The 11,605-nt window shown below is 51.6% G+C and overlaps 1 long non-coding RNA gene across 1 annotated transcript; it reads right to left on the minus strand.

Annotated features, from left to right (window-relative positions):
- Positions 1–303: 303 nt before the first annotated feature.
- On the minus strand, positions 304–2,708 carry LOC133269180 (uncharacterized). The gene is made up of 3 exons (XR_009743359.1): positions 2,187–2,708; positions 519–692; positions 304–433 (listed from the first exon to the last, which is right to left on the minus strand). It is a non-coding gene; the product is annotated as an uncharacterized LOC133269180 (long non-coding RNA).
- Positions 2,709–11,605: the final 8,897 nt, after the last annotated feature.

Below are 11,605 nucleotides of genomic sequence, written 5' to 3' on the forward strand. Positions count from 1 at the left end.
AACCATGCTGTCTGTTGGTGTTCCTGCTGTCCCTGGCTTTTACTGCTCCTGGAAGCCAAGTTCTCACAGCTCTGCCTGTGGAGCCCTGTATGAAGTTTTAGCTCTTGGGCACCAATGAAGTTGCTTTCAACTCACACAACTGCTTTTACACTGTTAATCTGTTAAGAGATTGTTCCCAGCAGTTGCTCAGCCAATGATAATTTGGAACGGTGTAACTTTCCAACCAGCACAGACAGATCCAGGACTGGGTATTTGCAAATGACCAAAAGTTCCCCTGTGCACTTCAGCACACAACAAACCTGCCTTGACACCTGTGGTTTGTGTTTGAAGCCCCAAATCCATAACATCAGTTCTACATCAGCAGTTGAGCTCCGATCTCATTTATTCTGGGTTTAATGAGGAGCAACATTTCCTGCAAGCACTGCTTCTGAAGCTTAAAGACAGTATAAAAAGAGGAGTAAGAAATCAATTGGGGTGTGTCTTGTGACCACAAGTATTCAGCAGCAGCTTCTACTCACTTTGAGTCTCACCATCAGCATGAGATGGGACTGTGGGGTGTAAGAGGGCAGGCTCACTTCTGGAATAGAATCAGCATTTTCTGGACTTCAGTCATACACAAGCCACAGGTAGATGTCTGCATCTTGAGTGAGCTTCTACTCTTTGCTATTGAAAACTGCCAAGTTTTGCATTCACTGCAAGATAAAATTGGACACACATTTTTCACAGAAAAAAAAATATTCTTCTTTAGTCATTATGCAGGAGACATTTGGAGAGAGGGACATAGGAATGGCATTGCAAATGCTGTTGCTGGAACTGGCAGAAAGTCACATCAGTTCATTCTCCCAACTGTCTGCCTTCACATCCTTATGGAGAAAAAACAATCTGTTCATCACAAACCCCAAAGAAACAATAATGCCAAGAGAGCTCTATGCTTCACTCTTGCTTTGACAACTGCAAAGCCTATAGCAGCAGATACTGGGAATTGTAGTCTAAGCCAGGCCAGTAACTCAGCACCACTCATCCGTTCTCTCACTCCCACTCTGGGTGGGATGGGGAGGAGAATCAAAAGAATGCAAAACCCACAGGCTGAGATAAGAACAGTCTAATAACTAAAGTATAATATTAAAGTAATAATAATAATAATGATGATAATGATGAAATAACAAGGGGAGAGAATAGAAAATGAAAAGGGGAAAGATAAAGTACAAGCAACATGTGATGCACAGCTCAATTGCTCGCCACCTGTTGACCAATACCCAACCCAAGCCTAGCAGCGACCTGGGCCTTTTGGGCAACTCCCCCAAGTTTTTATACTGGGCATGATGTGCTGTGCTATGGAATACCCCTTTGGCTAGTTTGGGTCAGGTGTCCTGTCTCTGCTTCCTTCCTGGCTTCCCATGCCCCTCCTCCCTGGAAGAGCAGGAGACTGAAAAGTCCTTGATGGGGTAAGTGCTACTGAGCAACAACTAAGACATCAGTGTGTTATCAGCATTATCAGACTAAAGACAGAACACAGCACTGCACCAGCTACTAGGAAGGAGAAAAATAACTGGTACAGCCGAACCCAGGGCACTGTGCAAAGTGAGTGGGTAAAAGCATGCAGTGAGACACTGTAGAGCCTGTAGTTTTTGGACAGGTGTCAGCTTGGGTTTTTCTACTTTGGATAAAGCTCCAAAGTTCCATGAATTACACTGAAGACTTCCAGCAGTGGTGGTTAATTAACCCCTGGACCTCCATGGGCTGCAGGGGAATCTTTGCTCTGGTGCCTGGGGCACCTCCTCACCTTCCTGCTTCTTCACTGATCTTGGTGTCTGCTGGGCTGTTTCTCTCACACATTCTCACTCCTCTCTCTGTCTGCTCTTGCATATCAGGTTTTACCCTTTCTTAAATAGGTTACTGCAGAAGTGCTACCACTGTCACTGGTGGGGTCGGCCTTGGCCTGGTGGGTCCATCTTCTAGCTGGCTGGCATTGGCTCTGTCTGACATCAAGGCAGCTTCTGGCATCTTCTCACAGAAGCCACCTCTGAAGCCTCCCTTCTACCCAAATCTTGCCATGCAAACCCAATACAAGGTATTTGCTGAAATTTCATTTGGCTGAGGTCTGGCTCAGCCTTTCATAGGCCAAAGAATGGAATGGCCATCGCCTTTCAAGCCACAATGTGCTTTCACCGTATTAAGGAACTTACCTTCTAACTTTCCTAGAGCTGGTGTAGGGTTTTGCTAATAACGGACTCTGGTAATTTCTTGAGGTTACATTTAAAAAAACAAATACCTATAAAACATACTCAGGGTTGTATTTATTCTGAAGTAGTGTAGCACACAGTTGCATTCTAACTAATCAATCCTTCTCTTTTCAATGGAGACAGGCATCACAGAAGCAGCAGAGATCATCTTATTTTGGATGTTGCTGTTTGAGCAGCAGTTGCAGGAATAGCAGGATTCCTATACATAAAAGGTATGTATAGTTTTCCCAATGGAGCTCAACATGCTTCAGGGTTGCTGATCTAATGTTTTGTAGAATGTAAGGAAGTTTCTGACTCTGGGATGTATTGTAAACACAGCAGGAAAAAACAGTGCAACCTAGGCAAGGGCAATAGATCCTAAAGGAGTAATATAGTGGACTTTTTTGCATTTAGACACTGGGCACTGGGTACTGGGAAATGTAGTTTGTATTTACATATTTCTTCTTCAGACAAGGTGTTTCATTTACTATGCTCTATGGAGACTCCCCAGGAATATCAGTCAATCACTCATTCAGGCTGGGGGTTCCGATGCCAAGGTCATGCCCGGGTGTGCGGGAATGTCCAGCCTGTGCAGCCCAAACCATCCTGGCTTGTCCAGGGCTGGAAACACTCTGGGTGCAGCGCAGAGAACTCATTGGAGAATGTGTCTCATTGTGGGATGTGGCAAATCCAGCAGCACTCGCGTCACATGGGGACATTAAAACACAAAAATGCACCAAAAAGGCATTAAGTGCATAACAGGGGATCCCAGACACAGCTCCCACGGCCATGGTACAGCCACCACCCCCTACCCCAGCGCTACAGGGGCTGCACCACCTCCCTCCCTGGTCCTCTCTGCCAGGCCCAGACACTTCCCACAAGCCATGGGGTTCACCTGGGGCATGGTGGGACACACAGCTCACCTGAGGTCCCGCTCATGGCAGGATCCCCCTTTTCCTCCAGAGACCCCTTGGACCATGTGGTACCTGCTGCCACCGCCTCGCACAGCTCCTACCTGGTATTTGTAATGGATGAGCTCCCAGCATTTAGAGCCAGAAGTCCTTGCTGCAACATAAATCCTGGCCTCATGCTCAGGATGGAGTTTGATACCGGTTTTACTCTCTGGCCTGCCCAGGCTGTCATTAGCCTCTCAGCCAGTCCTCACATTGTGTGTCATGATGGCACACGTGCCCGTGACACTGTGCTGGAGCAGTGCAGAGAGCAGGCAAACTGCAACTCACACACACACGCACATGTTACTGAAGAGAAACCCAAAAAGCACTCACCCTGAGGTGGATATATGTTGGGAAGGATTGCTCCAGGACACAGAGCAGAAGGGACTGTTGTCCTCGAGGGATCACAAGCATCTACAGTAACGTCCCATGCGACAGCAATGTCAAAGGACCTGCCAGAACAAAACCAGGTCTGTAGCTGCAAGCATAATTCACCTCCTGCACAGCAACTTCCTCTCTAACTGCTAGAAGACTTTCACATCAGGAGAAGAAATCAGAGCACAAGACAGCCCTGCAATGCATCAACACTTTGTGAGCCATTCTGAGGGGGAAAAAACAAATATTCACCCCATCACACCCACAAGCAACTCACCCAGGATGCGAAGCTGCTCCTGCTCTGCTGGCTGCAGGCTCTGTACCCACAGCAGCAGCACTTCACACACAAACAGCACTTGCAGCTCCACAGGGACATTTCCATTCTCTCCCAGCAGAAGAGGCAGCTTTGGAAGTGTTTTGCTTTCCAGGTGATTCTTTTTCTTTGTCAGGCCAGACAGGACTACCAGAAGACCCCGAGACATGTAACAAAATGTAAATGCCTGATCCAAGCATGAGATCGATGCTTCTGTCCCTGTACAGAATCCACAGAGACTTCCTGGCTTCTTACAGCCACCCATACTGCTGGCCACAAATGGCGAGAGCCTGGTGCTGCCCTGGATGTGGTTGGGATGGGTTTGTGATCTGGGAAACCTGGAGATGTTTCTCCCTTCTTCCCGCAGGTATTATTTGAAAGAGGTCTTTCTGATTTCAGCTGATGTGGACTGATTTGAAGGGCAGTAGCAAATCAAGTAGTAAACGTCCAGTTCATAGTCTGTGCCCATCATTTGCCTAGTTTAAAGAAAAACAGGAAAAAAAGGAGTGAACCCCACACACAAACAGATTTGATGCCACAGACACCAAAGACCGTGGTGTGTAGGGTGACTCTTGACATCCACAAACATTTCTCACCGCTTCCCCTCCCTGTGTGTCACTGGCAAGAAGACTCTTTGAGATACTGTTTCTGCTCCCCCTTCACTGTGAAGGGTGCTGAGGGCCTGGCTGGGAAGGCAGCCCTGGAGATGGCAGTGGAAATATCAGAGCTGCTCGGTTTCAGCTGCAGCAGAGCAGGGCTACCAGGATGCCCAGCAGGTCTTTAAGTTACTGGACTGTAACCCATGGGGTTTACATTCTTTTGACTCTCCTCCCCATCCTGGGCAGCAGAGAAATAGGGAGGAGAAAAAGGGGCTCAGGAAGGGTCCTTGCAACGCAGCCACCCTCAGGACTTACACAGAAGTTCAGAAGCCACCACAGCAGCAACAGCATCCCAAGCCACATGTTCTCACATGGCCTGGCCATGCCTCCAGCCTGCTGGCTCAGCCTCGGTTCCATCGCTGCTCCACTCAAGAGCACTCTCCCCTCACAAGCACTCTCCTCTCACAAGCACTCTCCTAGCACAAGCACTCCCCTCTCACAAGCACTGCACTCAGGAGCACTCCCCACTCACGAGAGCTCCCCACTCACAAGCACTGTGCACTCAATGAGCACTCTGCACTCACAAGCACTCTGCACTCACAAGCACTCTGCACTCACAAGCACTCTCCTCTCATGAGCACTCTCCACTCATGACCACTCTCTTAAAAGCACTCCCCTCTCACGACTGCTCCACGCTCAAGAACGCACTGCACTCAGAAGCACTCTGCACTCATGAGCACTGCACCACTTACGAGCACTGCACCATTCATGAGCACTGCACCATTCATGAGCACTGCCCCACTCATGAGCACTGCACCATTCATGGGCACTGCACCACTCATGGGCACTGCACCACTCATGAGCACTGCACCAGTCATGGGCACTGCACCACTCATGAGCACTGCACCACTCATGGGCACTGCACCACTCATGAGCACTGCACCACTCATGAGCACTGCACCACTCATGGGCACTGCACCATTCATGAGCACTGCACCACTCATGAGCACTGCACCACTCATGAGCACTGCACCATTCATGAGCACTGCACCATTCATGAGCACTGCAGCACTCATGAGCACTGCACCACTCACGAGCACTGCACCACTCACGAGCACTGCACCATACATGAGCACTGCACCATTCATGAGCACTGCACCACTCATGAGCACTGCACCATTCATAAGCACTGCACCACTCACGAGCACTGCACCATTCATGAGCACTGCACCATTCACGAGCACTGCACCATTCATGAGCACTGCACCATTCATGAGCACTGCCCCACTCATGAGCACTGCACCACTCATGGGCACTGCACCACTCATGAGCACTGCACCACTCATGGGCACTGCACCACTCATGAGCACTGCACCACTCATGGGCACTGCACCACTCACGAGCACTGCACCATTCATGAGCACTGCACCACTCATGAGCACTGCAGCACTCATGAGCACTGCACCATTCATAAGCACTGCACCACTCACGAGCACTGCACCATTCACGAGCACTGCACCATTCATGAGCACTGCACCACTCATGAGCACTGCACCATTCATGAGCACTGCACCATTCATGAGCACTGCAGCACTCACGAGCACTCTCCTCTCACAAGCACTGCACCATTCATGAGCACTGCACCACTCACGAGCACTGCACCATTCATGAGCACTGCACCACTCATGAGCACTGCACCACTCACAAGCACTGCATCACTCACGAGCACTCTCCTCTCACGAGCACTGCACCATTCATGAGCACTGCACCATTCATGAGCACTGCACCATTCTTGAGCACTGCACCATTCATAGGCACTGCGCCACTCACGAGCACTGCACCACTCACGAGCACTGCACCACTCATGAGCACTGCACCACTCACGAGCACTGCACCACTCACGAGCACTGCACCATTCATGAGCACTGCACCATTCATGAGCACTGCACCACTCATGAGCACTGCACCATTCATGGGCACTGCACCATTCATGAGCACTGCACCACTCATGAGCACTGCACCACTCACGAGCACTGCACCACTCACGGGCACTGCACCACTCACGAGCACTGCACCATTCATGAGCACTGCACCATTCATGAGCACTGCACCATTCATGAGCACTGCATTACTCACGAGCACTCTCCTCTCACAAGCACTGCACCATTCATGAGCACTGCACCATTCATGAGCACTGCACCACTCACGAGCACTCTCCTCTCACAAGCACTGCACCATTCATGAGCACTGCACCACTCACGAGCACTGCACCACTCATGAGCACTGCACTACTCATGAGCACTGCACCATTCATGAGCACTGCACCACTCATGAGCACTGCACCACTCATGAGCACTGCACCATTCATGAGCACTGCACCACTCACGAGCACTGCACCACTCACGAGCACTGCACCATTCATGAGCACTGCACCATTCACGAGCACTGCACCATTCACGAGCACTGCACCATTCATGAGCACTGCACCATTCATTGGCACTGCACCTCTCACGAGCAGTGCACCATTCATGAGCACTGCAGCACTCACGAGCACTGCACCATTCACGAGCACTGCACCATTCACGAGCACTGCACCATTCAGGAGCACTGCACCACTCATGAGCACTGCACCATTCATGAGCACTGCACCATTCATGAGCACTGCACCACTCATGAGCACTGCACCACTCATGAGCACTGCACCACTCATGAGCACTGCACCACTCATAGGCACTGCACCACTCATGAGCACTGCACCACTCATGAGCACTGCACCATTCACGAGCACTGCACCATTCATGAGCACTGCACCACTCATGAGCACTGCACCATTCATGAGCACTGCACCATTCATGAGCACTGCACCACTCATGAGCACTCTCCCCTCACAAGCACTGCACCATTCATGAGCACTGCACCACTCATGAGCACTGCACCATTCATGAGCACTGCACCACTCACGAGCACTGCACCATTCATGAGCACTGCACCACTCATTAGCACTGCACCATTCATGAGCACTGCACCACTCACGAGCACTGCACCATTCATGAGCACTGCACCATTCATGAGCACTGCACCACTCACGAGCACTCTCCTCTCACAAGCACTGCACCATTCATGAGCACTGCACCATTCATGAGCACTGCACCACTCACGAGCACTCTCCTCTCACAAGCACTGCACCATTCACGAGCACTGCACCATTCACGAGCACTGCACCATTCATGAGCACTGCACCACTCACGAGCACTGCACCATTCATTGGCACTGCACCACTCACGAGCAGTGCACCATTCATGAGCACTGCACCACTCATGAGCACTGCACCATTCACGAGCACTGCACCACTCATGAGCACTGCACCATTCACGGGCACTGCACCACTCATGGGCACTGCACCACTCATGGGCACTGCACCACTCAGGAGCACTGCACCATTCATGAGCACTGCACCATTCATGAGAACTGCACCACTCACGAGCACTGCACCATTCATGAGCACTGCACCACTCATGAGCACTGCACCACTCACGAGCACTGCACCACTCACGAGCACTGCACCACTCATGGGCACTGCACCATTCATGGGCACTGCACCACTCATGAGCACTGCACCATTCATGGGCACTGCACCACTCATGAGCACTGCACCACTCATGAGCACTGCGCCACTCATGAGCACTGCACCATTCATGAGCACTGCACCACTCATGAGCACTGCACCATTCATGGGCACTGCACCACTCACGAGCACTGCACCATTCATGAGCACTGCACCATTCATGAGCACTGCAGCACTCATAAGCACTGCACCACTCACGAGCACTGCGCCATTCATGAGCACTGCACCATTCATGAGCACTGCACCACTCACGAGCACTCTCCTCTCACAAGCACTGCACCACTCATGAGCACTGCACCACTCACGAGCACTGCACCACTCAGGAGCACTGCACCATTCATGAGCACTGCACCATTCACGAGCACTGCACCATTCATGAGCACTGCACCATTCATGAGCACTGCACCACTCATGAGCACTGCACCATTCATGAGCACTGCACCATTCATGAGCACTGCACCACTCATGAGCACTGCACCATTCATGAGCACTGCACCACTCATGAGCACTGCACCATTCATGAGCACTGCACCACTCATGAGCACTGCACCACTCACGAGCACTGCACCACTCACGAGCACTGCACCATTCATGGGCACTGCACCACTCATGAGCACTGCACCATTCATGGGCACTGCACCTCTCATGAGCACTGCACCACTCATGAGCACTGCACCACTCATGAGCACTGCACCATTCATGAGCACTGCACCACTCATGAGCACTGCAGCATTCATGAGCACTGCACCTCTCATGAGCACTGCACCATTCATGGGCACTGCACCACTCACGAGCACTGCACCACTCACGAGCACTGCACCATTCATGAGCACTGCACCATTCATGAGCACTGCACCACTCACGAGCACTGCACCATTCATGAGCACTGCACCACTCATGAGCACTGAAACACTCATGAGCACTGCACCACTCATGGGCACTGCACCATTCACGAGCACTGCACCACTCATGAGCACTGCACCATTCATGGGCACTGCACCACTCATGAGCACTGCACCACTCATGAGCACTGCGCCATTCATGAGCACTGCACCACTCATGAGCACTGCACCACTCATGAGCACTGCACCATTCATGGGCACTGCATCACTCACGAGCACTGCACCATTCATGAACACTGCACCACTCATGGGCACTGCACCACTCACGAGCACTGCACCACTCATGGGCACTGCACCACTCACAAGCGCTCTCCTCTCACAAGCACTGCACCACTCACAAGTGCTCTTCACTCACAAGCACTCTCCGCTCGCCGCCGCTTTGCACTCACAAGCTCTGAGCCACTCTCAAGCATTGCCCACCCGCTCTCTCGCGGGATCAGTCACAAGCGCCGCCTGCCACTCGCCCTCAGCTTCTTCACTGCTTCTCTCACCAGCGCTGCCTCACTCACTCACAAGCGCTGCCCGCCCTTAAGGCGCTGCCCAGAGAAAGGCAAATGCTGAGTGAGGTAGCGCCCTCGCTCTTGGAGCTGGGTCCGCCTCTGGGGCCAGCCGGGCCAAGGTCAGCAGAGGGGATTTCACACCGACTGCGGCCCGCTCCGGTGTCTTCTTGAGTTTCGGCTGGCAGAGAGGAGCTGGGGGCGAGGTGATGCTGCGAAGCGGGGCTCTGCTTCGAGGGGTGCAGCTCCAGCTCCAGCCGGCAGCACTCGTACAGCAGGGGGAGCTTCAGCTCTGCCGGCTGGAGAGCCGACAATGAAATCACGCAGGAGCGCCAGGGCTGGAAGGGAGCTCTGGAGAGCGCAGGGCCGCCCAGCGCACCTTAACACAGGAACGCGTCCGGGCGGGTTTGGGAGTCCCACACGTTAGCGGGAGAACAAATGTCAGCAGCTCGCTCACTACCTCAGAGAACGATGGCCACCCAAAGCTAGAACTCCCTGCAGGCTGGTGGTTGACACCGATGGTCCTCAAAAGCCCGCTGTTCTCCTTGGGGTCTCCTTCTGAGGGGTGGTCTCCGGGCTAACCCTGACCACGCTCACCTGCTTCACCCAAGGCTGGGCTGGCTGCTGTGGGGTGACCGCCATACGGGGGCTCGGGGCTCAGTCAAGGGCGGTTCGGGTCTCAGGAGTTGTTGGGGGCTCAGGAGGGTGCTCTGGGGGCTCCTGCTACAGACGATGTGCTTGGCGCTGTCGGAAGTCCTCGGCCTCATCGGCCATCTTGTGGTACAGGGCCACCTGCCACCGCATGGAGGGACACGGTGACCACAGGGAACGTGCTGGGGATACGGCGGCCACGGGGAGAGTGCCGGGGGCATGGTGACCACGGTGACCATGGTGACCACAGATGCGGCTGATTCTGGAACACCCCGTGTTCGGGTGTGCGTGGCCACGGAACCCCTGGAAGCCGTCACACACACACACACAGTGCTTTTCTCCCCTTCAACAAGTGCCAGGGTTGAAGTCAGGCAGGAGCAGGTCGCCCAGAGAAGCTCCATTGATGCAGAGCACTGGAATTCTGACTGCCCATAGTCCTTAGCCGCCTGTTTTCATTGACCTTGCTTTGAGCAGAGGAGCTGGGGACTCTGAGCTCCAGCAGACCCTTCTGTGATAAACACAGAAATGTATTGGCTTTTGCAAATCATAGGTGTGGTTACGTGGATATAACTGTACCAGTTTACAATAACAGAAACAAAGCCCGCTAAAGACACAAGATTAGACAACAAGTTAAAAAAGGGCCAGAACTCTTGATCAAAACGGAGTCACATAGCAAAAGAATTCATAAAGGTAAAAGAAAGGGGGGGTGGGCTTGATATAAGAAAAGCTAGTGCCTGAAAAACATGAAGTACTTTTTAGCTTAATTTAGGTTGTAGAAATAGAACAATGTTTATATTTTAAGTCTGTGGAATGTAGTGGCTGCACTAAACATGAGTTAATTGTTTCACACTAGTCTTCTAAAGTAGCTTTAGTTTTAAAGAACAATGTTTGTGTTGTAAGTCTGTGGTGAGATAACAGGATTTAGTGGCCCCACTAAACATGAATGAGTAATTTCACACCATCCTTCTACTTATCAGTTAGTTTAGAGACAGAGCCTCCCAAACATCTGCTAGCTTGGGATACTCATCTGCCTATCCTGCAATAAATTTTGCAGGAAGGTCACACTGTTTTAAATCTTTGCACGTTATCAGGATTACAGATATAGCTGGTTTCAGCTAGTTGTGTGATTACTGGGGGGTCCAACTGTGCCGAAGGTGAAAAGTACACTGTGAGGAAGACTGCTTACTTCATCTTGAAGACCCCTATTCCCAAGAGGAAGACTGCTTACTTCATCCTCAAGACCCCTGCCCACAATCACCAGAGAACAGTGCGCAGACGCCAAGAGGAGGGGACTTACGATAGTAAGTTCCAGGAGTTAGTTATAATATTCCCCACCTATAGGCGGGAATTATGAATATGCATGTAACTAATGTAATAGTGAAAGTATATAAACCTGTAACAAATGCTAATCACTTGCGCCTCTGGCTATGGTCATGCGCCCAGCACTGTTGCTTTTGCTTTATTGACT

This window comes from Pezoporus flaviventris, unplaced genomic scaffold (genome assembly GCF_033815535.1).
Source record: "Pezoporus flaviventris isolate CSIRO_AGI_PZ_B2104156 unplaced genomic scaffold, CSIRO_AGI_Pfla_v1 ptg000015l, whole genome shotgun sequence".
Taxonomy (NCBI): Eukaryota; Metazoa; Chordata; class Aves; order Psittaciformes; family Psittacidae; genus Pezoporus; species Pezoporus flaviventris.